Below are 27,597 nucleotides of genomic sequence, written 5' to 3'. Positions count from 1 at the left end.
TGTATAAAGAAAGAAAAAAAAACCACGGTTAGGTGGTATATACAATTATGGACGGGCTGCCGAGTGCCGACACAGAGGTAGCCACAGCCGTGAACTACCGCACTGTACTGTGTCTGCTGCTAATATATAGACTGGTTGATAAAGAGATAGTATACTCGTAACTAGTATGTATGTATAAAGAAAGAAAAAAAAACCACGGTTAGGTCACTGGTATATACAATTATGGACGGGCTGCCGAGTGCCGACACAGAGGTAGCCACAGCCGTGAACTACCGCACTGTACTGTGTCTGCTGCTAATATATAGACTGGTTGATAAAGAGATAGTATACTCGTAACTAGTATGTATGTATAAAGAAAGAAAAAAAAAACACGGTTAGGTGGTATATACAATTATGGACGGGCTGCCGAGTGCCGACACAGAGGTAGCCACAGCCGTGAACTACCGCACTGTACTGTGTCTGCTGCTAATATATAGACTGGTTGATAAAGAGATAGTATACTCGTAACTAGTATGTATGTATAAAGAAAGAAAAAAAAACCACGGTTAGGTCACTGGTATATACAATTATGGACGGGCTGCCGAGTGCCGACACAGAGGTAGCCACAGCCGTGAACTACCGCACTGTACTGTGTCTGCTGCTAATATATAGACTGGTTGATAAAGAGATAGTATACTCGTAACTAGTATGTATGTATAAAGAAAGAAAAAAAAACCACGGTTAGGTCACTGGTATATACAATTATGGACGGGCTGCCGAGTGCCGACACAGAGGTAGCCACAGCCGTGAACTACCGCACTGTACTGTGTCTGCTGCTAATATAGACTGGTTGATAAAGAGATAGTATACTACTAATATTATATACTGGTGGTCAGGTCACTGGTCACTAGTCACACTGGCAGTGGCACTCCTGCAGCAAAAGTGTGCACTGTTTAATTTTAATATAATATTATGTACTCCTGGCTCCTGCTATAACCTATAACTGGCACTGCAGTAGTGCTCCCCAGTCTCCCCCACAATTATAAGCTGTGTGAGCTGAGCAGTCAGACAGATATATAATATATATAGATGATGCAGCACACTGGCCTGAGCCTGAGCAGTGCACACAGATATGGTATGTATGTGACTGAGTCACTGTGTGCTGTGTATCGCTTTTTTCAGGCAGAGAACGGATTATAAATAAAAGTGGTGGTCACTGGTCACTATCAGCAAAACTCTGCACTGTACACTACTGAGTACTCCTAATGCTCCCCAAAATTAGTAAATCAAGTGTCTAAACGGAGAGGACGCCAGCCACGTCCTCTCCCTATCAATCTCAATGCACGTGTGAAAATGGCGGCGACGCGCGGCTCCTTATATAGAATCCGAGTCTCGCGATAGAATCCGAGCCTCGCGAGAATCCGACAGCGTCATGATGACGTTCGGGCGCGCTCGGGTTAACCGAGCAAGGCGGGAAGATCCGAGTCGCTCGGACTCGTGAAAAAAAACATTAAGTTCTGGCGGGTTCGGATTCAGAGAAACCGAACCAGCTCATCTCTAGTACTGTGTACAGTGTACTGAGACGCAGCTGTGTACTGCGTCTGGAGATGCATTCCTCCCCGGTTAGAAGCTGTGCTTCTCCGTACCCTCATGCCGCCATAATGGCCGGCGACCCGCTAGCCGGGATGGCGGCTTAGTACTCACCACTCTTCATTCTTCTGGCTCTGTTAGGGGTGGCGGCATGCTGCGTGAATGTACGCTCGCCGTGGTGGGGCTTGTGAATAGTTCCCTCAGGAGCTCAGTGTCCTCTCAGCGCGGCACGGGACCATTAACCCTTCAAGAGGTTTGCCCCCCCCCCCCTAAGTCTCATGAAGCAGGCAGGCTGGTGTCAACTCTTCAGGAGCTTCCATAAGCGTGACCAGCTCCTTCGGGGACTTTTTCCAAACTGAGTCTGGTAAGAGGGGCATAGAGGGAGGAGCCAGCCCACACTATCAAATTCTTAAAGTGCCCATGGCTCCTAGTGGACCCGTCTATACCCCATGGTACTAAATGGAACCCCAGTATCCTCTAGGACGTAAGAGAAATTATAGTATAGTATAACCATATATAGAGCCTTCACACACAGCATAACTTCTATGCAAGGCTAGTAACGAGAACCAAAGGATTCTAGCATAGGCATGAGTTAATGATGCAGGTCTTTCCTATATAGTAGAGTAGTGGGACAGGGAGGGAGGTTAAGTATATGGAAGGAAGAATCTGGTGAAAAGGGGGGTGAATGTGACCACATGGATGAAAGCCTGGTGGAGGCTCTTAATAAATGACAGAACGGGGCAGGGTCTATACAGCAGACATAAAGCATCCATTACTTTGTTGTGATTAACCCTAATAACACACTTTAAGCTATCTTATCACACTAAAATAAAGGGGGGTCATTCCGAGTTGATCGCACTCTGCAACTTTTTGCAGTCCGTGCGATAAGATAGTCGCTGTCTATGGGGGAGTATATTTTAGCTGTGCAAGTGTGCAAACGCTTGTGCAGGGGAACTGTACAAAAAATTTTTGTGCAGTTTCTGAGTAGCTCTAAACTTACTCAGCAACTGCGATCACTTCAGCCTGTCAGGTTCCTGAATTGACGTCAGACACCCGCCCTGCAAACGACTGGACACGCCTGCGTTTTCCTCTCCACTCCCAGAAAACGGTCAGTTGACACCGCGGAACGCCTTCCTGCTGTCAGTCACCTTGCGATCGCCACTGCGATCAAAATGTTCGTTAGAACAATCGCTGCCTGGCATTCCCCGTCACCGGGTAGCGACACGCCTGCGCATTTGCGGCCGCAGCGCATGCACATTCCGGAACTGATCGCACGGCAGTGAAAAACCGCAGCGTGCGATCGGGTCGGAATGACCTCCACAGAAACTGGGCCTAATTCAAACCTGATCGCTGCTCCAAATTTGTTAGCGGTTGGGCAAAACCATGGGGGTCATTCCGAGTTGATCGCTCGCTAGCTTTTTTTTGCTGTGCAGCAATCAGATAGTCGCCGCTGTGCAGCCGAGCGGTACAAAAAAGTTTTTTTGCAGTTTCTGAGTAGCTCTGGACTTACTCAGCCGCTGCGATCACTTCAGTCTTTTTGGTCCCGGAGTTGACGTCCGACACCCACCCTGCAAACGCTTGGACATGCCTGCACTTTTCCAAACACTCCCAGAAAACGGTCAGTTGCCACCCACAAACGCCCTCTTTCTGTCAATCACCTTGCAATCGGCTGTGCGAATGGATTCTTCATTAAATCCATCGCTCAGCACCGATCCTCTTTGTACCCTTACAACGCGCCTGCGCATTGTGGTGCATATGCATGCGCAGTTTTGCTGAGTTTTGACCTGATTGCAGCACTGCAAAAAATAGCTAGCAAGCGATTAACTCGGAATGACGATGACCCCCTATGTGCACTGCAGGTGTGGCAGATATAACATTTGCGGAGAGAGTAGGATTTGGGTGGGTTATATTGTTTCTGTGCAGGGTAAATACTGGCTGCTTTATTTTTACACTGCAATTTAGATTGCAGATTGAACACACCCCACCCAATTCTAACTCTCTCTGCACATGTCATATCTGCCCCATGCACATGCACATGGTTTTGCCCAACCGCTAACAAATTTGCTGCTGCGATCAGGTCTGAATTAGGCCCACTGACACCACTGTGACGGATAAAGGTCACAGCCTTATTAATTGGCTGACAACATTTGAATTCAGAAAGGGTGGCAAAGTAGACACTGCCAAAAAACTATACTATACTAAAAATAGGGTTGACTAAAATGCCGCCATCCCCCCCCCCCATATATAAGAATATATATAAGAGAAGCACCCACTGTCCCCCCGCATGGGTAGAACACATCCGCCGTCCTTCAAAAGGGTAAGTGCACTACAATGACCACTAATGCCACATGTGTCCGCTTGTTAAGGTGCATACACACGGTGAGATGTTGGCTATCTTCGATTAAGACTATGCGATATTGGCTATGTGCGATTTTGACTGAGTGGCAATTTTGACTATACTTTAGAATAGTAATGAGCGGGTTCGGTTCCTCGGAAACAGAACCCCCCCGAACTTCACCCATTTTACACGGGTCCGAAGCATACTCGGATTCTCCCGTATGGCTCGGTTAACCCGAGCGCGCCCGAACGTCATCATCCCGCTGTCGGATTCTTGCGAGATTCGGATTCTATATAAGGAGCCGCGCGTCGCTGCCATTTTCACTCGTGCATTGGAAATGTTAGGGAGAGGACGTGGCTGGCGTCCTCTCCGTTTGTGCTTATTGCTTAATTGTGGGGACTGGGGAGCAGCTGTATTATATAGGAGGAGTACAGTGCAGAGTTTTGCTGACAGTGACCACCAGTATACGTTCTCTGCCTGAAAAACACTCCATATCTGTGCTCAGTGTGCTGCATATATCTGTGCTCACACTGCTTTATTGTGGGGACTGGGGACCAGCAGTATTATATAGGAGGAGTACAGTACAGAGTTTTGCTGACCAGTGACCACCAGTAATATACGTTGTCTGCCTGAAAAACGCTCCATGACTGTGCTCAGTGTGCTGCATATATCTGTGCTCACACTGCTTTATTGTGATTACTGGAGACCACCAGTATATTATATAGGAGGAGTACAGTGCAGAGTTTTGCTGACCAGTGACCACCAGTATACGTTGTCTGCCTGAAAAACGCTCCATGTCTGTGCTCAGTGTGCTGCATATATCTGTGCTCACACTGCTTTATTGTGGTCCAGTATAATATACTGGGGACCACCAGTATATTATATGGGAGGAGTACAGTGCAGAGTTTTGCTGACCAGTGACCACCAGTATATATAGCAGTACGGTACAGAAGGCCACTGCTCTACCTACCTCTGTGTCGTCAAGTCTACTATCCATCTAGATTCTGTACCTGTGGTGCATTTTAGTTTTGCAGTTTGCTGACAGTGACCACCAGTATATATAGCAGTACGGTACGGAAGGCCACTGCTCTACCTACCTCTGTGTCGTCAAGTATACTATCCATCCATACCTGTGGTGCATTTCAGTTGTGCGCAGTATATATAGTAGTAGGCCATTGCTATTGATACTGGCATATAATTCCAGACATTAAAAAATGGAGAACAAAAATGTGGAGGTTAAAATAGGGAAAGATCAAGATCCACTTCCACCTCATGCTGAAGCTGCTGCCACTAGTCATGGCCGAGACGATGAAATGCCATCAACGTCGTCTGCCAAGGCCGATGCCCAATGTCATAGTAGAGAGCATGTAAAATCAAAAAAACAAAAGATCAGTAAAATGACCCAAAAATCAAAATTGAAAGCGTCTGATGAGAAGCGTAAACTTGCCAATATGCCATTTACGACACGGAGTGGCAAGGAACGGCTGAGGCCCTGGCCTATGTTCATGGCTAGTGGTACAGATTCACATGAGGATGGAAGCACTCATCCTCTCGCTAGAAAAATGAAAAGACTTCAGCTGGCAAAAGCACAGCAAAGAACTGTGCATTCTTCTAAATCACAAATCCCCAAGGAGAGTCCAATTGTGTCGGTTGCGATGCCTGACCTTCCCAACACTGGACGGGAAGAGCATGCGCCTTCCACCATTTGCACGCCCCCTGCAAGTGCTGGAAGGAGCACCCGCAGTCCAGTTCCTGATAGTCAAATTGAAGATGTCACTGTTGAAGTACACCAGGATGAGGATATGGGTGTTGCTGGCGCTGGGGAGGAAATTGACAAGGAGGATTCGGATGGTGAGGTGGTTTGTTTAAGTCAGGCACCCGGGGAGACACCTGTTGTCCGTGGAACGAATATGGCCATTGACATGCCTGGTCAAAATACAAAAAAAAAAATCACCTCTTCGGTGTGGAATTATTTCAACACAAATGCGGACAACAGGTGTCAAGCCGTGTGTTGCCTTTGTCAAGCTGTAATAAGTAGGGGTAAGGACGTTAACCACCTAGGAACATCCTCCCTTATACGTCACCTGGACAGCATTCATCAGAAGTCAGTGACAAGTTCAAAAACTTTGGATGACAGCGGAAGCAGTCCACTGACCACTAAATTCCTTCCTCTTGTAACCAAGCTCTTGCAAACCACACCACCAACTCCCTCAGTGTCAATTTCCACCTTACACAGAAAAGCCAATAGTCCTGCAGGCCATGTCACTGGCAAGTATGATGAGTCCTCTCCTGCCAGGGATTCCTCCGATGCATCCTTGAGTGTAACGCCTACTGCTGCTGGCACTGCTGTTGTTGCTGCTGGGAGTCGATCGTCATCCCAGAGGGGAAGTCGGAAGACCACTTGTACTACTTCCAGTAAGCAATTGACTGTCCAACAGTCCTTTGTGAGGAAGATTAAATATCACAGCAGTCATCCTGCTGCAAAGCGGATAACTCAGGTCTTGTCAGCCTGGGTGGTGAGAAACGTGTGTCCGGTATCCACCGTTAATTCATAGGCAACTAGAGACTTGATTGAGGTACTGTGTCCCCGGTACCAAATACCATCTAGGTTCCATTTCTCTAGGCAGGCGATACCGAAAATGTACACAGACGTCAGAAAAGAGTCACCAGTGTCCTAAAAAATGCAGTTGTACCCAATGTAAACTTAACCACGGACATGTGGACAAGTGAAGCAGGGCAGACTCAGGACTATATGACTGTGACAGCCCACTGGGTAGATGTATTGCCTCCCGCAGCAAGAACAGCAGCGGCGGCACCAGTAGCAGCATCTCACAAACGCCAACTCGTTCCTAGGCAGGCTACGCTTTGTATCACCGGAGGGGGAATGCACCTGACTCAAGTGCAGTGGAGAATGATTTCAACGTTGTGCATGGTTCTGCAACCCTTTGAACTTGCCACACGTGAAGTCAGTTCAGACACTGCCAGCCTGAGTCAGGTCATTCCCCTCATCAGGCTTTTGCAGAAGAAGCTGGAGACATTGAAGGAGGAGCTAAAACAGAGCGATTCCGGCAGGCATGTGGGACTTGTGTATGGAGCCCTTAATTCGCTTAACCAGGATTCACGGGTGGTCAATCTGTTGAAATCAGAGCACTACATTTTGGCCACCGTGCTCGATCCTAGATTTAAAACCTACGTTGTATCTCTCTTTCCAGCAGACACAAGTCTGCAGAGGTTCAAAGACCTGCTGGTGAGAAAATTGTCAAGTCAAGCGGAACGTGACCCGTCAACAGCTCCTCCTTCACATTCTCCCGCAATTGGGGGTGCGAGGAAAAGGCTAAGAATTCCGAGCCCACCCGCTGGCGGTGATGCAGGGCAGTCTGGAGCGAGTGCTGACATCTGGTCCGGACTGAAGGACCAGCCAACGATTACGGACATGTCGTCTACTGTCACTGCATATGATTCTCTCACCATTGAAAGAATGGTGGAGGATTATATGAGTGACCGCATCCAAGTAGGCACGTCAGACAGTCCGTACGTATACTGGCAAGAAAAAGAGGCAATTTGGAGGCCCTTGCACTAACTGGCTTTATTCTACCTAAGTTGCCCCCCCTCCAGTGTGTACTCCGAAAGAGTGTTTAGTGCAGCCGCTCACCTTGTCAGCAATCGGCGTACGAGGTTACTTCCAGAAAATGTGGAGAAGATGATGTTCATCAAAATGAATTATAATCAATTCCTCCGTGGAGACATTCACCAGCAGCAATTGCCTCCAGGAAGTACACAGGTATCTGAGATGGTGGATTCCAGTGGGGACGAATTAATAATCTGTGAGGAGGGGGATGTACACAGTGAAAGGGGTGAGGAATTGGAGGATGATGATGAGGTGGACATCTTGCCTCTGTAGAGCCAGTTTGTGCAAGTAGAGATTGATTGCTTCATTTTTGGTGGGGTCCCAAACCAACCAGTCATTTCAGTCACAGTCGTGTGGCAGACACCTGTCGCTGAAATGATGGGTTTGTTAAAGTGTGCATGTCCTGTTTATACAACATAAGGGTGGGTGGGAGGGCCCAAGGACAATTCCATCTTGCACCTCTTTTTTCTTTCATTTTTCTTTGCATCATGTGCTGTTTGGGGACTATTTTTTTGAAGTGCCACCCTGTCTGACACTGCAGTGCCACTCCTAGATGGGCCAGGTGTTTGTGTCGGCCGCTTGTGTCACTTAGCTTAGCCATCCAGTGACCTCGGTGCAAATTTAGGACTAAAAATAATATTGTGAGGTGTGAGGTGTTCAGAATAGACTGAAAATTAGTGGAAATTATGGTTATTGAGGTTAATAATACTATGGGATCAAAATGACCCCCAAATTCTATGATTTAAGCTGTTTCTGAGGTTTTTTTTGTAAAAAAAATACCTGAATCCAAAACACACCCAAATCCGACAAAAAAAATTTCAGGGAGGTTTTGGCAAAACACGTCCGAATCCAAAACACGGCCGCGGAACCGAATCCAAAACCAAAACACAAAACCCGAAAAATTTCCGGTGCACATCTCTACTTTAGAACTAGATAGTCAAAATTGACTTGCCTGCACAGTTGCGATACCAACCAGCAGGACGCTCAACAGGATCTAGAACAGGAGAGGAGAAAGACTCTATGTTGGGGCACTCTTAATCAGATATTAGACATCTAAAACTTAACTTTTAATAATTATATTAAAAATAAAGTGACATAGAACAAATTATTTAAATTAAAGTAATAATACATGCCTAGGTGAAAATTATTAGTAATTAATAAAATTGCTGGGAAAAGGTCTGTCTGTAATATATGACATGTTATTTTTTATTTCTTTATTTTTCTTTATTCTTTATTTTTCTACTGTAATTTAAAAACTCTATCAGTCATTATCAAACACGCTATATACTTAAGATTCTCTCGGTCCTCTCCTTTTTCTTTTTTTTCTTTTTTGATTTTCTTTATTATAAAAATTGTTTGATTAATACATATTTATACCAAATCTGCATTTTTTTGCACTTTCAGACTTTTGTCTATAGCAAAAAGTCGATTGATACAATATTCATTAAGCAAAAGCCTTCTCGGGTACACGGCTGCCTAAACATAGAGCAGAAGGTGTATAAGAACCCACGTAGGCAACATTCTAAACTGTCATATTATACATACCCTCCCTTTCATCGAAAGCACCTATTAATACGGAGATAACTAAACCAAGATATATTTTTTCTCTCAGGGAATAAAAAATAACATGTCATATATTACAGACAGACCTTTTCCCAGCAATTTTATTAATTACTAATAATTTTCACCTAGGCATGTATTATTACTTTCATTTAAATAATTTGTTCTATGTCACTTTATTTTTAATATAATTATTAAAAGTTACGTTTTAGATGTCTAATATCTGATTAAGAGTGCCCCAACATAGAGTCTTTCTCCTCTCCTGTTCTAGTACTGTACATTTACTGACTCTGGGAGCACCACCGACTAGCAATTGGTACACTTTATGTACATTATTAATTTAAAGTCGGTCACAGACCAAGAACCCATAGTGGTCAATGTCTGTATCAACAACCTGTTGCGGAACTATCCCTGTAAGATTCGCTCAACAGGATCGTAAGGTGGCTAACACCTTTGCGATTTGCACTAACTTTCCTTCTGATTTTGACTACATAGTCAAAATCGCAAGGATAAATGTCACTGTGTGTACATACCTTTAGTAGCGCCTTCCCACCTAGCTGCACCTCCTTTTATTATAAATGATTAGTAATGAAATACAAACATTTGGATGGGAGGGAGGGGCTTGCAAACTGTAATTAGGCTGAACAAAATTCAAACTGGACCTTAACCACTTGCCTGGCATGATCGCATCAGATGCGACCATGCCTGCAAGTGCTCTATCTGACCTGGTCGCACAGGATGCGACCAGTCAGATGGAGAGTGTTAGCAGCGGCAGGGAAGGGAAACTTCCCTCCGCTGCTGCTGTCAGAGGGACCGGAAGGTCCCTCTGCCTCCCTGCACTCTCCCCCTGTGTCTGCCGTGCTGCTGATCACTGCTGATCAGTAAGCACGGCAGGATCCCCTTCCTCCCACGGCTGCATACAACGGCAGCCGCTGGGGAGAGTAAATGAACCCTGCCAAGCCACCTCCAGAACCCTCCTGCATACCTGCAGGCTGGCCCGGCTTTCAAAATGAAAGCCGCAATAGTCGCGATATTCCCGATGTTCCGATGGTCGCGATGTTCCCGATCGATGTTTGAAAAAAATATGTTTTTTTATTTTTTTCCCTTTTTTTAACTAAAATCATTTGGGATAGGGTTAAAGTCATGTTCTTCACTTAATTCACTCATTAAAAAAAACGACAATTTCGGAGCAGTTTCCGGCAAAATAAATTGTCAGTTAAGTGGTTAAATAGCGCCCTTAAATGGATATACCCCCATATAAACTATAGGCTAAAACTACAACCCATCAACAAATCAAATTAAAGCTAATCTACAGTACCTACCAACAGTAATAGCCAATCACAAAAAAATGAGGGCTCTTATATAGCATCATGCTTAAAACAGCCCTCAGCTAATATAATTGATCACAAAATTGAATGATAGATGATTTAAAAAAGAGCACTGTCCAGTCTCCTCAATGTGCACGCAGTGGAATCTTGAGCATGTGCTATAACTGATCCCACTGTAGTGAGGCGGGACACACCATTGCCAGCTGCCGGAGAGGAGGACCCGCCACCTGAACAGGTAAGAATGGGAGCGGAAGCGGAGAGAGGCGGGATGGAGCAGGTAGTCCAGTATACTAGTAAGATATAATAGGGTGAAAAAAAGACTGGAAGAGAACTGGAATAGATAACAATTTGGGAAGGATTAATTAAAATGAGGGAAATATATAGTGTGCAAGGATATAATGTACCTCTTACCCTTTACATAGGGGCCTTGGTAATATGGGGGGTCATTCCAAGTTGTTCGCTCGCAAGCTGCTTTTAGCAGCTTTGCACACGCTAAGCCGCCGCCTACTGGGAGTGAATCTTAGCTTCTCAAAATTGCGAACGAAAGATTAGCAGAATTGCGAATAGACACTTCTTAGCAGTTTCTGAGTAGCTCCAGACTTACTCGGCATCTGCGATCAGTTCAGTCAGTGTCGTTCCTGGTTTGACGTCACAAACACACCCAGCGTTCGCCCAGACACTCCTCCGTTTCTCCAGCCACTCCCGCGTTTTTCCCAGAAACGGTAGCGTTTTTTCACACACACCCATAAAACGGCCAGTTTCCGCCCAGAAACACCCACTTCCTGTCAATCACACTCCGATCACCAGAATGAAGAAAAAACCTTGTAATGCCGTGAGTAAAATACCTAACTGCATAGCAAATTTACTTGGCGCAGTCGCACTGCGGACATTGCGCATGCGCATTAGCGACTAATCGCTCCGTTGCGAGAAAAAAATAACGAGCGAACAACTCGGAATGACCCCCATGGTTAATAACATACAGTATACAGTAACTTCTGGGGTCTTAATATTCCAATAGTTATTACTGCATAGGTGTACATAAAGGATTTTAAGGGAAGGTTTCTAGATGCTTGATTTAGGAATAAAGCTATATAAATTATTTTTAATAATAATAATAATAATAATCATGATAATAATAATAATAGTAAAATGAGGAAAGTAAAATATAAATGATATAAATGACACATGAATAAACCCAACCCACATTTATTTGTTTGAAATAAATTGATATTAATTACCAAATTAGCATAAGAGACGGTAATTGAATACAAACTGTAAATAATTAATACTAATTTCACCTCAAATCCTTGCAAAAAATAATAATAGTAATGTAGTTACTCACTCAGTGCTCACATCATCCTCAGCAGCCAAAAAAATAGTTTGGGAAACACTGAATTAGACAGTTGCAGCTATTCAGCCTTGGAGCGGAATAACCGGTTTCAATGGGGGCTTGTAAATGCAGCTAAGAGAGGACTGCAGCTCACAATGGTCCTCTGCACACCAGATTTTTGTGGTGTACCAAAAATGATCCAATGGATTTTCAATGGGTCATTCTGTGACATGTTAATTATTTCAATGGGTCATTCTGTGACATGTTAATTATTTCAGTGGGTCATTCTGTGACATGTTAATTATTTTTGGATCAACCCTGTGTTGATGTGAGCAGGTTTCCAGATATCAGTACAAATTGTGGTGCCAATTTTATATAGATCCCTTATTTAATGGGAAATGATATGGTGATGTTATTTGTGTTTTTCATGCTGCTACTACAAGTTGAGTATCCCCCATCCAAAATGCTTGGGACCAGAAGTATTTTGGATATCGGATTTTCCGTATTTTGGAATAATTGCATACCATAATGAGATATCATGGCCATGGGACCTAAGTCTAAGCACAGAATGCATTTATGTTTCATATACACCTTATACACCCAGCCTGAAGGTAATTTTAGCCAGTATTTGTGTATTAAACAAAGTGTATGTACATTCACACAATTCATTTATGTTTCATATACACCTTATACACACAGCCTGAAGGTAATTTAATATAATTTTTTTTAATAACTTTGTGTATTAAACAAAGTTTGTGTACATTGAACCATCAGAAAACAAAGGTTTCACTATCTCAGTCTCACTCAAAAAATTCCGTATTTCGGAATATTCCGTATTTCGGAATATTTGGATATGGGGATACTCAACCTATATAACTTCCCTTAGCTTCCTCCCAATTCCTCCTTCCTTATTTCTTTCTTTCTTTCTTTCTTTCTTTCTTTCTTTCTTTCTTTCTTTCTTTCTTTCTTTCTTTCTTTCTTTCTTTTTCTTTCTTTCTATCTATCTTGATTTTTGTTTCTGTTTTCCACTCAATCTCTCTGTTTTGAAACATTGACACTTTTATTCTTTTGTAGTTTTATTTTAAATCATACCTCCTTTGTACTGTATGTTGAATGACTGTTTGTCTGCAAATTAACTATGCAGTGGTAAAGTGTAGTAAACTCAATCAACAAACACAGAGCATAATGCCAATGATAACTGATGTGATTGAAGTCTCTGGACTAAAATATTGTTTTTCCCATTGTTTAGCACAGATGGCACTGGTAATTAATATTTTGCTTTCAGCATTTGCGGAATTCCAGATGACAGAATTCACAGATTATGTAATAAATTGCTAAATTATGGGACATAAAAATGGTTTATGGAAATGTTTTTGTATATCAGTCTGAGGTTCATGTTACTGATTGCACTTAAACTCTTTCAATAGTTTAACATGTTCTGTTCTAAACATAAACGGGCGCTTTTAAAGATATAGCTAAGTTATTTAAAATGTAATTCTTTTGATATACTTGTTAACAACAGCATATTATATAAGCATTTATCTCATTTCATCACAGGAGGAATTGAAAATTGTACAGACTATGTCTTAATTAGGCAGATACTACATTGAATTTTAATGAGCCTACAATAATTGCTGAAAAACAATTGAGCACATCAGGAATGTGAAATATGGCCATATCGAAAAGCTTCCCAACAACGGAAAAATATTTGCTGATATAAAATTAATTGCAATCCATTACACATGGGTTAAAACTTTACTGAATACCTACTGCATAATACAGCTAAAGCCCCATATTACATTTTACCGTGTAAAACTCTTCATAAATACATTTTCTAACATATTTCAGTGGGTTATATTTCAGTGGGTCTATTTCCCTGACATTACAGTATAGATTCCTACATTTACAAGACAAAACTTCAAGTTAATAATAGAGATGAGCGCCGGAAATTTTTCGGGTTTTGTGTTTTGGTTTTGGGTTCGGTTCCGCGGCCGTGTTTTGGGTTCGACCGCGTTTTGGCAAAACCTCACCGAATTTTTTTTGTCGGATTCGGGTGTGTTTTGGATTCGGGTGTTTTTTTAAAAAAACCCTAAAAAACAGCTTAAATCATAGAATTTGGGGGTAATTTTGATCCCAAAGTATTATTAACCTCAAAAAACATAATTTACACTCATTTTCAGCCTATTCTGAACACATCACACCTCACAATATTATTTTTAGTCCTAAAATTTGCACCGAGGTCGCTGTGTGAGTAAGATAAGCGACCCTAGTGGCCGACACAAACACCGGGCCCATCTAGGAGTGGCACTGCAGTGTCACGCAGGATGGCCCTTCCAAAAAACCCTCCCCAAACAGCACATGACGCAAAGAAAAAAAGAGGCGCAATGAGGTAGCTGACTGTGTGAGTAAGATTAGCGACCCTAGTGGCCGACACAAACACCGGGCACATCTAGGAGTGGCACTGCAGTGTCACGCAGGATGTCCCTTCCAAAAAACCCTCCCCAAACAGCACATGACGCAAAGAAAAAAAGAGGCGCAATGAGGTAGCTGTGTGAGTAAGATTAGCGACCCTAGTGGCCGACACAAACACCGGGCCCATCTAGGAGTGGCACTGCAGTGTCACGCAGGATGTCCCTTCCAAAAAACCCTCCCCAATCAGCACATGATGCAAAGAAAAAGAAAAGAAAAAAGAGGTGCAAGATGGAATTATCCTTGGGCCCTCCCACCCACCCTTATGTTGTATAAACAAAACAGGACATGAACACTTTAACCAACCCATCATTTCAGTGACAGGGTCTGCCACACGACTGTGACTGATATGACGGGTTGGTTTGGACCCCCCCCAAAAAAGAAGCAATTAATCTCTCCTTGCACAAACTGGCTCTACAGAGGCAAGATGTCCACCTCATCTTCACCCTCCGATATATCACCGTGTACATCCCCCTCCTCACAGATTATCAATTCGTCCCCACTGGAATCCACCATCTCAGCTCCCTGTGTACTTTGTGGAGGCAATTGCTGCTGGTCAATGTCTCCGCGGAGGAATTGATTATAATTCATTTTAATGAACATCATCTTCTCCACATTTTCTGGATGTAACCTCGTACGCCGATTGCTGACAAGGTGAGCGGCGGCACTAAACACTCTTTCGGAGTACACACTTGTGGGAGGGCAACTTAGGTAGAATAAAGCCAGTTTGTGCAAGGGCCTCCAAATTGCCTCTTTTTCCTGCCAGTATAAGTACGGACTGTGTGACGTGCCTACTTGGATGCGGTCACTCATATAATCCTCCACCATTCTATCAATGTTGAGAGAATCATATGCAGTGACAGTAGACGACATGTCCGTAATCGTTGTCAGGTCCTTCAGTCCGGACCAGATGTCAGCATCAGCAGTCGCTCCAGACTGCCCTGCATCACCGCCAGCGGGTGGGCTCGGAATTCTGAGCCTTTTCCTCGCACCCCCAGTTGCGGGAGAATGTGAAGGAGGAGATGTTGACAGGTCGCGTTCCGCTTGACTTGACAATTTTGTCACCAGCAGGTCTTTCAACCCCAGCAGACCTGTGTCTGCCGGAAAGAGAGATCCAAGGTAGGCTTTAAATCTAGGATCGAGCACGGTGGCCAAAATGTAGTGCTCTGATTTCAACAGATTGACCACCCGTGAATCCTTGTTAAGCGAATTAAGGGCTGCATCCACAAGTCCCACATGCCTAGCGGAATCGCTCCGTGTTAGCTCCTTCTTCAATGCCTCCAGCTTCTTCTGCAAAAGCCTGATGAGGGGAATGACCTGACTCAGGCTGGCAGTGTCTGAACTGACTTCACGTGTGGCAAGTTCAAAGGGCATCAGAACCTTGCACAACGTTGAAATCATTCTCCACTGCACTTGAGACAGGTGCATTCCATCTCCTATATCGTGCTCAATTGTATAGGCTTGAATGGCCTTTTGCTGCTCCTCCAACCTCTGAAGCATATAGAGGGTTGAATTCCACCTCGTTACCACTTCTTGCTTCAGATGATGGCAGGGCAGGTTCAGTAGTTTTTGGTGGTGCTCCAGTCTTCTGTACGTGGTGCCTGTACGCCGAAAGTGTCCCGCAATTTTTCTGGCCACCGACAGCATCTCTTGCACGCCCCTGTCGTTTTTTAAAAAATTCTGCACCACCAAATTCAAGGTATGTGCAAAACATGGGACGTGCTGGAATTTGCCCATATTTAATGCACACACAATATTGCTGGCGTTGTCCGATGCCACAAATCCACAGGAGAGTCCAATTGGGGTAAGCCATTCCGCGATGATCTTCCTCAGTTGCCGTAAGAGGTTTTCAGCTGTGTGCGTATTCTGGAAAGCGGTGATACAAAGCGTAGCCTGCCTAGGAAAGAGTTGGCGTTTGCGAGATGCTGCTACTGGTGCCGCCGCTGCTGTTCTTGCGGCGGGAGTCCATACATCTACCCAGTGGGCTGTCACAGTCATATAGTCCTGACCCTGCCCTGCTCCACTTGTCCACATGTCCGTGGTTAAGTGGACATTGGGTACAACTGCATTTTTTAGGACACTGGTGAGTCTTTTTCTGACGTCCGTGTACATTCTCGGTATCGCCTGCCTAGAGAAGTGGAACCTAGATGGTATTTGGTAACGGGGGCACACTGCCTCAATAAATTGTCTAGTTCCCTGTGAACTAACGGCGGATACCGGACGCACGTCTAACACCAACATAGTTGTCAAGGACTCAGTTATCCGCTTTGCAGTAGGATGACTGCTGTGATATTTCATCTTCCTCGCAAAGGACTGTTGAACAGTCAATTGCTTACTGGAAGTAGTACAAGTGGGCTTACGACTTCCCCTCTGGGATGACCATCGACTCCCAGCGGCAACAACAGCAGCGCCAGCAGCAGTAGGCGTTACACGCAAGGATGCATCGGAGGAATCCCAGGCAGGAGAGGACTCGTCAGACTTGCCAGTGACATGGCCTGCAGGACTATTGGCATTCCTGGGGAAGGAGGAAATTGACACTGAGGGAGTTGGTGGGGTGGTTTGCGTGAGCTTGGTTACAAGAGGAAGGGATTTACTGGTCAGTGGACTGCTTCCGCTGTCACCCAAAGTTTTTGAACTTGTCACTGACTTATTATGAATGCGCTGCAGGTGACGTATAAGGAAGGATGTTCCGAGGTGGTTAACGTCCTTACCCCTACTTATTACAGCTTGACAAAGGGAACACACGGCTTGACACCGGTTGTCCGCATTTCTGGTGAAATACCTCCACACCGAAGAGCTGATTTTTTTGGTATTTTCACCTGGCATGTCAACGGCCATATTCCTCCCACGGACAACAGGTGTCTCCCCGGGTGCCTGACTTAAACAAACCACCTCACCATCAGAATCCTCCTGGTCAATTTCCTCCCCAGCGCCAGCAACACCCATATCCTCCTCATCCTGGTGTACTTCAACACTGACATCTTCAATCTGACTATCAGGAACTGGACTGCGGGTGCTCCTTCCAGCACTTGCAGGGGGCATGCAAATAGTGGAAGGCGCATGCTCTTCACGTCCAGTGTTGGGAAGGTCAGGCATCGCAAACGACACAATTGGACTCTCCTTGTGGATTTGGGATTTCAAAGAACGCACAGTTCTTTGCGGTGCTTTTGCCAGCTTGAGTCTTTTCAGTTTTCTAGCGAGAGGCTGAGTGCTTCCATCCTCATGTGAAGCTGAACCACTAGCCATGAACATAGGCCAGGGCCTCAGCCGTTCCTTGCCACTCCGTGTGGTAAATGGCATATTGGCAAGTTTACGCTTCTCCTCCGACAATTTTATTTTAGGTTTTGGAGTCCTTTTTTTTCTGATATTTGGTGTTTTGGATTTGACATGCTCTGTACTATGACATTGGGCATCGGCCTTGGCAGACGACGTTGCTGGCATTTCATCGTCTCGGCCATGACTAGTGGCAGCAGCTTCAGCACGAGGTGGAAGTGGATCTTGATCTTTCCCTAATTTTGGAACCTCAACTTTTTTGTTCTCCATATTTTATAGGCAGAACTAAAAGGCACCTCAGGTAAACAATGGAGATGGATGGATTGGATACTAGTATACAATTATGGACGGACTGCCACGGTTAGGTGGTATAAAAAAACCACGGTTAGGTGGTATATATTATAATAATAATACAATTATGGATGGACGGACTGCCTGCCGACTGCCGACACAGAGGTAGCCACAGCCGTGAACTACCGCACTGTACACTGGTTGATAAAGAGATAGTAGTATACTCGTAACAACTAGTATGACACTATGACGACGGTATAAAGAATGAAAAAAAAACCACGGTTAGGTGGTATATATTATAATAATAATACAATTATGGATGGACGGACTGCCTGCCGACTGCCGACACAGAGGTAGCCACAGCCGTGAACTACCGCACTGTACACTGGTTGATAAAGAGATAGTAGTATACTCGTAACAACTAGTATGACACTATGACGACGGTATAAAGAATGAAAAAAAAACCACGGTTAGGTGGTATATATTATAATAATAATACAATTATGGATGGACGGACTGCCTGCCGACTGCCGACACAGAGGTAGCCACAGCCGTGAACTACCGCACTGTACACTGGTTGATAAAGAGATAGTAGTATACTCGTAACAACTAGTATGACACTATGACGACGGTATAAAGAATGAAAAAAAAACCACGGTTAGGTGGTATATATTATAATAATAATACAATTATGGATGGACGGACTGCCTGCCGACTGCCGACACAGAGGTAGCCACAGCCGTGAACTACCGCACTGTACACTGGTTGATAAAGAGATAGTAGTATACTCGTAACAATTAGGATGACACTATGACGGTATAAAGAATGAAAAAAAAACCACGGTTAGGTGGTAGGTATATAATAATAAATAATACAATTCTGGTCGGACGGACTGCCTGCCGTGTGCCGACACAGAGGTAGCCACAGCCGTGAACTACCGCACTGTACACTGGTTGATAAAGAGATAGTAGTATACTCGTAACAATTAGGATGACACTATGACGGTATAAAGAATGAAAAAAAAACCACGGTTAGGTGGTAGGTATATAATAATAAATAATACAATTCTGGTCGGACGGACTGCCTGCCGTGTGCCGACACAGAGGTAGCCACAGCCGTGAACTACCGCACTGTACACTGGTTGATAAAGAGATAGTAGTATACTCGTAACAATTAGGATGACACTATGACGGTATAAAGAATGAAAAAAAAACCACGGTTAGGTGGTAGGTATATAATAATAAATAATACAATTCTGGTCGGACGGACTGCCTGCCGTGTGCCGACACAGAGGTAGCCACAGCCGTGAACTACCGCACTGTACACTGGTTGATAAAGAGATAGTAGTATACTCGTAACAATTAGGATGACACTATGACGGTATAAAGAATGAAAAAAAAACCACGGTTAGGTGGTAGGTATATAATAATAAATAATACAATTCTGGTCGGACGGACTGCCTGCCGTGTGCCGACACAGAGGTAGCCACAGCCGTGAACTACCGCACTGTACACTGGTTGATAAAGAGATAGTAGTATACTCGTAACAATTAGGATGACACTATGACGGTATAAAGAATGAAAAAAAAACCACGGTTAGGTGGTAGGTATATAATAATAAATAATACAATTCTGGTCGGACGGACTGCCTGCCGTGTGCCGACACAGAGGTAGCCACAGCCGTGAACTACCGCACTGTACTGTGTCTGCTGCTAATATAGACTGGTTGATATTTAAAGAGATATTAGTAGTATACAACAATACTATACTGGTGGTCAGGCACTGGTCACCACTCCTGCAGCAAAAGTGTGCACTGTTAATTAATATAATTGTACTCCTGGCTCCTGCTAACAACCTGCAGTGCTCCCCAGTCTCCCCCACAATTAATTATAAGCTTTTAATTTATACATTGATGACTGTGCAGCACACTGGGCTGAGCTGAGTGCACACAGACTGAGTCACACTGTGTGACTGACTGTGCTGTGTATCGTTTTTTTTTTCAGGCAGAGAACGGATATAGCAGAGAGAAGTGAACGGATATATTATATTAAATAAAAGTTAACTAGCAACTGCACTGGTCACTGACTGTGGTAAACTAACTCTGTCTGCGACTCTGCACAATCTCTCTCTATCTAATCTATCTATCTCTATTCTAATGGAGAGGACGCCAGACACGTCCTCTCCCTATCAATCTCAATGCACGAGTGAAAATGGCGGCGACGCGCGGCTCCTTATATAGAATCCGAGTCTCGCGATAGAATCCGAGCCTCGCGAGAATCCGACAGCGTCATGATGACGTTCGGGCGCGCTCGGGTTAACCGAGCAAGGCGGGAAGATCCGAGTCGCTCGGACCCGTGGAAAAAAAAGTGAAGTTCGTGCGGGTTCGGATTCAAAGAAACCGAACCCGCTCATCTCTAGTTAATAATGGGCAATTCAGAGTCATACCGTATGTATCTCCAGTTGCAGCTGTGTGGTTGTAACTGGATGGCAATTGGACATTCATACAGTGGAAAAGTATTATGAGGGCATGGCGTGGATTTGTAGATGGATTAGCAGGATTAATGTAAAGGTGTGTACACACGGTAAGATCTTTTCTTCCGATTCTGACTATATAGTCAGAATCGGAAGAAAAGATAGTGCAGATCGCAAGGTGACAGTCACCTTGCGATCCCGATCCGATGCCGATGCGCGGGCCCGCGCGGTCGGCATCGGCCGAAAAAATAGGCTGTGCAGGCAAGTCAATCCTGACTATCTCTATAGAAGAGATAGTCAGGATTGACACTTAGCCAAAATCGCACAGAACCAGGATCGCAAGCACACTCATTATGTGCTTGCGATACTGGCTAAGTGCCGACCCGGCCCCCCGTCGCACAGTGAGAATCGGATAAGTCCGAATCTCACCGTGTATACACGGCCTTAGAGCCAAGCCATTCTGTTCTATTTGGTATAGTAAAACTTTTGGTGTATTTTATTAAAAATGCAATGCCTAATATATAATATGCTGATTAATAACATATCACACTGGGATGCCCATGTGTATTCTTTATCAGTCAATACAATAGAATGCTCTTATGTATTCCATATTGGTCCCTACATCGTATTGTGTAATAGTCATTTGAATGATTTTGATAATGGTTTCTATATTGTATAGAAGTCACTGTAATGTTCTATGGGGTTGTCTTCAGGTTGCCGACTGTCGGGATCCCGGCGCACAGTATACCGGCACCGGAATCCCGACAGCCGGCATACCAACAGGTTTGAACCCCTATAGTGTTAGGTACTGCAGCAGAGTGGAGTCCCTTGCCGCGGGGCTGCAGCTTCATGCATTGATCAATTCATAACTAAACTCCACTATTTATTATATGCTAAGCTATATGATATCAGTAATGCTAGAGACAGTGCACCTACAACACCCCCCTTTTCTTCTGTAGAACTACAAGTCTCAGTAGGTAGCACCTCACATTACTGGCAGCTATAGGTGTGCAGTCTAAGGCCCCTCCCTAGCAAACTAAAAGTGTTTTGTATAGACACACCTGAAGGAGTGAGACACCTTCATTCTTAGACTTGCACCCACCCGCACCTGACCCTCATTTATTTTAACTAGGGTACCCAGCATGACTGCACTTGTGAATATGGCACAATTCTAGGTAAGTCCAATTATTCAGAACAATAGGTCAGAAATGGGGTGGCTCCTGGGGTACGGGGCCTCCTGGACTGCCGTGGCTGGGCGACAACAGGGCACTGCAGCATTACATTTAATTTGGCACTTTCACTGTTTGTTTATTATACATGTTACACATTTTTTTCACTTATATTAATTCACCCCATAACACCCTTTTTTTCTCACCTATCCCTTAATCCTTCTCACTACACATAATTATTCCCTGCGATGCCCTGGGGTTGCTTGGCTGTGGTTTTTTGGGGGGTCCCGTGCCCTAGGTTTGAACCCCTATAGTGTTAGGTACTGCAGCAGAGTGGTGTCCCTTGCCGCGGGGCTGCAGCTTCATGCATTGATCAATTCATAACTAAACTCCACTATTTATTATATGCTAAGCTATATGATATCAGTAATGCTAGAGACAGTGCACCTACAACACCCCCCTTTTCTTCTGTAGAACTACAAGTCTCAGTAGGTAGCACCTCACATTACCGGCAGCTATAGGTGTGCAGTCTAAGGCCCCTCCCTAGCAAACTAAAAGTGTTTTGTATAGACACACCTGAAGGAGTGAGACACCTTCATTCTTAGACTTGCACCCACCCGCACCTGACCCTCATTTATTTTAACTAGGGTACCCAGCATGACTGCACTTCTGAATATGGCACAATTCTAGGTAAGTCCAATTATTCAGAACAATAGGTCAGAAATGGGGTGGCTCCTGGGGTACGGGGCCTCCTGGACTGCCGTGGCTGGGCGACAACAGGGCACCGCAGCATTACATTTAATTTGGCACTTTCACTGTTTGTTTATTATACATGTTACACATTTTTTTCACTTATATTAATTCACCCCATAACACCCTTTTTTTCTCACCTATCCCTTAATCCTTCTCACTACACATAATTATTCCCTGCGATGCCCTGGGGTTGCTTGGCTGTGGTTTTTTGGGGGGTCCCGTGCCCTAGGTTTGAACCCCTATAGTGTTAGGTACTGCAGCAGAGTGGAGTCCCTTGCCGCGGGGCTGCAGCTTCATGCATTGATCAATTCATAACTAAACTCCACTATTTATTATATGCTAAGCTATATGATATCAGTAATGCTAGAGACAGTGCACCTACAACACCCCCCTTTTCTTCTGTAGAACTACAAGTCTCAGTAGGTAGCACCTCACATTACTGGCAGCTATAGGTGTGCAGTCTAAGGCCCCTCCCTAGCAAACTAAAAGTGTTTTGTATAGACACACCTGAAGGAGTGAGACACCTTCATTCTTAGACTTGCACCCACCCGCACCTGACCCTCATTTATTTTAACTAGGGTACCCAGCATGACTGCACTTGTGAATATGGCACAATTCTAGGTAAGTCCAATTATTCAGAACAATAGGTCAGAAATGGGGTGGCTCCTGGCGTACGGGGCCTCCTAGACTGCCGTGGCTGGGCGACAACAGGGCACCGCAGCATTACATTTAATTTGGCACTTTCACTGTTTGTTTATTATACATGTTACACATTTTTTTCACTTATATTAATTCACCTCATAACACCCTTTTTTTCTCACCTATCCCTTAATCCTTCTCACTACACATAATTATTCCCTGCGATGCCCTGGGGTTGCTTGGCTGTGGTTTTTTGGGGGGTCCCGTGCCCTAGGTTTGAACCCCTATAGTGTTAGGTACTGCAGCAGAGTGGAGTCCCTTGCCGCGGGGCTGCAGCTTCATGCATTGATCAATTCATAACTAAACTCCACTATTTATTATATGCTAAGCTATATGATATCAGTAATGCTAGAGACAGTGCACCTACAACACCCCCCTTTTCTTCTGTAGAACTACAAGTCTCAGTAGGTAGCACCTCACATTACTGGCAGCTATAGGTGTGCAGTCTAAGGCCCCTCCCTAGCAAACTAAAAGTGTTTTGTATAGACACACCTGAAGGAGTGAGACACCTTCATTCTTAGACTTGCACCCACCCGCACCTGACCCTCATTTATTTTAACTAGGGTACCCAGCATGACTGCACTTGTTAATATGGCACAATTCTAGGTAAGTCCAATTATTCAGAACAATAGGTCAGAAATGGGGTGGCTCCTGGGGTGCGGGGCCTCCTGGACTGCCGTGGCTGGGCGACAACAGGGCACCGCAGCATTACATTTAATTTGGCACTTTCACTGTTTGTTTATTATACATGTTACACATTTTTTTCACTTATATTAATTCACCCCATAACACCCTTTTTTTCTCACCTATCCCTTAATCCTTCTCACTACACATAATTATTCCCTGCGATGCCCTGGGGTTGCTTGGCTGTGGTTTTTTGGGGGGTCCCGTGCCCTAGGTTTGAACCCCTATAGTGTTAGGTACTGCAGCAGAGTGGTGTCCCTTGCCGCGGGGCTGCAGCTTCATGCATTGATCAATTCATAACTAAACTCCACTATTTATTATATGCTAAGCTATATGATATCAGTAATGCTAGAGACAGTGCACCTACAACACCCCCCTTTTCTTCTGTAGAACTACAAGTCTCAGTAGGTAGCACCTCACATTACTGGCAGCTATAGGTGTGCAGTCTAAGGCCCCTCCCTAGCAAACTAAAAGTGTTTTGTATAGACACACCTGAAGGAGTGAGACACCTTCATTCTTAGACTTGCACCCACCCGCACCTGACCCTCATTTATTTTAACTAGGGTACCCAGCATGACTGCACTTCTGAATATGGCACAATTCTAGGTAAGTCCAATTATTCAGAACAATAGGTCAGAAATGGGGTGGCTCCTGGGGTACGGGGCCTCCTGGACTGCCGTGGCTGGGCGACAACAGGGCACCGCAGCATTACATTTAATTTGGCACTTTCACTGTTTGTTTATTATACATGTTACACATTTTTTTCACTTATATTAATTCACCCCATAACACCCTTTTTTTCTCACCTATCCCTTAATCCTTCTCACTACACATAATTATTCCCTGCGATGCCCTGGGGTTGCTTGGCTGTGGTTTTTTGGGGGGTCCCGTGCCCTAGGTTTGAACCCCTATAGTGTTAGGTACTGCAGCAGAGTGGAGTCCCTTGCCGCGGGGCTGCAGCTTCATGTATTGATCAATTCATAACTAAACTCCACTATTTATTATATGCTAAGCTATATGATATCAGTAATGCTAGAGACAGTGCACCTACAACACCCCCCTTTTCTTCTGTAGAACTACAAGTCTCAGTAGGTAGCACCTCACATTACTGGCAGCTATAGGTGTGCAGTCTAAGGCCCCTCCCTAGCAAACTAAAAGTGTTTTGTATAGACACACCTGAAGGAGTGAGACACCTTCATTCTTAGACTTGCACCCACCCGCACCTGACCCTCATTTATTTTAACTAGGGTACCCAGCATGACTGCACTTGTGAATATGGCACACTTCTAGGTAAGTCCAATTATTCAGAACAATAGGTCAGAAATGGGGTGGCTCCTGGGGTACGGGGCCTCCTAGACTGCCGTGGCTGGGCGACAACAGGGCACCGCAGCATTACATTTAATTTGGCACTTTCACTGTTTGTTTATTATACATGTTACACATTTTTTTCACATATTAATTCACCTCATAACACCCTTTTTTTCTCACCTATCCCTTAATCCTTCTCACTACACATAATTATTCCCTGCGATGCCCTGGGGTTGCTTGGCTGTGGTTTTTTGGGGGGTCCCGTGCCCTAGGTTTGAACCCCTATAGTGTTAGGTACTGCAGCAGAGTGGAGTCCCTTGCCGCGGGGCTGCAGCTTCATGCATTGATCAATTCATAACTAAACTCCACTATTTATTATATGCTAAGCTATATGATATCAGTAATGCTAGAGACAGTGCACCTACAACACCCCCCTTTTCTTCTGTAGAACTACAAGTCTCAGTAGGTAGCACCTCACATTACTGGCAGCTATAGGTGTGCAGTCTAAGGCCCCTCCCTAGCAAACTAAAAGTGTTTTGTATAGACACACCTGAAGGAGTGAGACACCTTCATTCTTAGACTTGCACCCACCCGCACCTGACCCTCATTTATTTTAACTAGGGTACCCAGCATGACTGCACTTGTGAATATGGCACAATTTTAGGTAAGTCCAATTATTCAGAACAATAGGTCAGAAATGGGGTGGCTCCTGGGGTACGGGGCCTCCTGGACTGCCGTGGCTGGGCGACAACAGGGCACCGCAGCATTACATTTAATTTGGCACTTTCACTGTCTGTACATGTTACACATTTTTTTCACTTATATTAATTCACCCCATAACACCCTTTTTTTCACACCTATCCCTTAATCCTTCTCACTACACATAATTATTCCCTGCGATGCCCTGGGGTTGCTTGGCTGTGGTTTTTTGGGGGGTCCCGTGCCCTAGGTTTGAACCCCTATAGTGTTAGGTACTGCAGCAGAGTGGAGTCCCTTGCCGCGGGGCTGCAGCTTCATGCATTGATCAATTCATAACTAAACTCCACTATTTATTATATACTAAGCTATATGATATCAGTAATGCTAGAGACAGTGCACCTACAACACCCCCCTTTTCTTCTGTAGAACTACAAGTCTCAGTAGGTAGCACCTCACATTACTGGCAGTTATAGGTGTGCAGTCTAATGGGCCCTACTCACTGGCCGAGGTGCCCGACGGCCGATACGGCCGACGAGCGACCCGGCGGCGGGGGGGGCAGTGACGGGGGGAGTGAAGCTTCTTCACTCCCCCCGTCACCCGGCTCCATAGACGTGCAGGCAAATATGGACGAGATCGTCCATATTGGCCTGCATGCACAGCCGACAGGAGACCAGCGATGAACGATGCGCGTCACCAGCGATGAACGAGCGCGGGGACGCGCATCGTTCATCGCTTAAGTCTCCACACTGAAAGATATGAACGAGATCTCGTTCATTTATGAACGAGATCGTTCATATCTTTCAAAATATCGGCCAGTGTGTAGGGCCCATAAGGCCCCTCCCTAGCAAACTAAAAGTGTTTTGTATAGACACACCTGAAGGAGTGAGACACCTTCATTCTTAGACTTGCACCCACCCGCACCTGACCCTCATTTATTTTAACTAGGGTACCCAGCATGACTGCACTTGTGAATATGGCACAATTCTAGGTAAGTCCAATTATTCAGAACAATAGGTCAGAAATGGGGTGGCTCCTGGGGTACGGGGCCTCCTGGACTGCCGTGGCTGGGCGACAACAGGGCACCGCAGCATTACATTTAATTTGGCACTTTCACTGTTTGTTTATTATACATGTTACACATTTTTTTCACTTATATTAATTCACCCCATAACACCCTTTTTTTCTCACCTATCCCTTAATCCTTCTCACTACACATAATTATTCCCTGCGATGCCCTGGGGTTGCTTGGCTGTGGTTTTTTGGGGGGTCCCGTGCCCTAGGTTTGAACCCCTATAGTGTTAGGTACTGCAGCAGAGTGGAGTCCCTTGCCGCGGGGCAGCAGCTTCATGTATTGATCAATTCATAACTAAACTCCACTATTTATTATATGCTAAGCTATATGATATCAGTAATGCTAGAGACAGTGCACCTACAACACCCCCCTTTTCTTCTGTAGAACTACAAGTCTCAGTAGGTAGCACCTCACATTACTGGCAGCTATAGGTGTGCAGTCTAAGGCCCCTCCCTAGCAAACTAAAAGTGTTTTGTATAGACACACCTGAAGGAGTGAGACACCTTCATTCTTAGACTTGCACCCACCCGCACCTGACCCTCATTTATTTTAACTAGGGTACCCAGCATGACTGCACTTGTGAATATGGCACAATTCTAGGTAAGTCCAATTATTCAGAACAATAGGTCAGAAATGGGGTGGCTCCTGGGGTACGGGGCCTCCTAGACTGCCGTGGCTGGGCGACAACAGGGCACCGCAGCATCACATTTAATTTGGCACTTTCACTGTTTGTTTATTATACATGTTACACATTTTTTTCACTTATATTAATTCACCTCATAACACCCTTTTTTTCTCACCTATCCCTTAATCCTTCTCACTACACATAATTATTCCCTGCGATGCCCTGGGGTTGCTTGGCTGTGGTTTTTTGGGGGGTCCCGTGCCCTAGGTTTGAACCCCTATAGTGTTAGGTACTGCAGCAGAGTGGAGTCCCTTGCCGCGGGGCTGCAGCT

This window comes from Pseudophryne corroboree, chromosome 5, assembly GCF_028390025.1.
Source record: "Pseudophryne corroboree isolate aPseCor3 chromosome 5, aPseCor3.hap2, whole genome shotgun sequence".
In the NCBI taxonomy this organism is placed as follows: domain Eukaryota; kingdom Metazoa; phylum Chordata; class Amphibia; order Anura; family Myobatrachidae; genus Pseudophryne; species Pseudophryne corroboree.
This window is presented reverse-complemented; position numbering follows the sequence as displayed.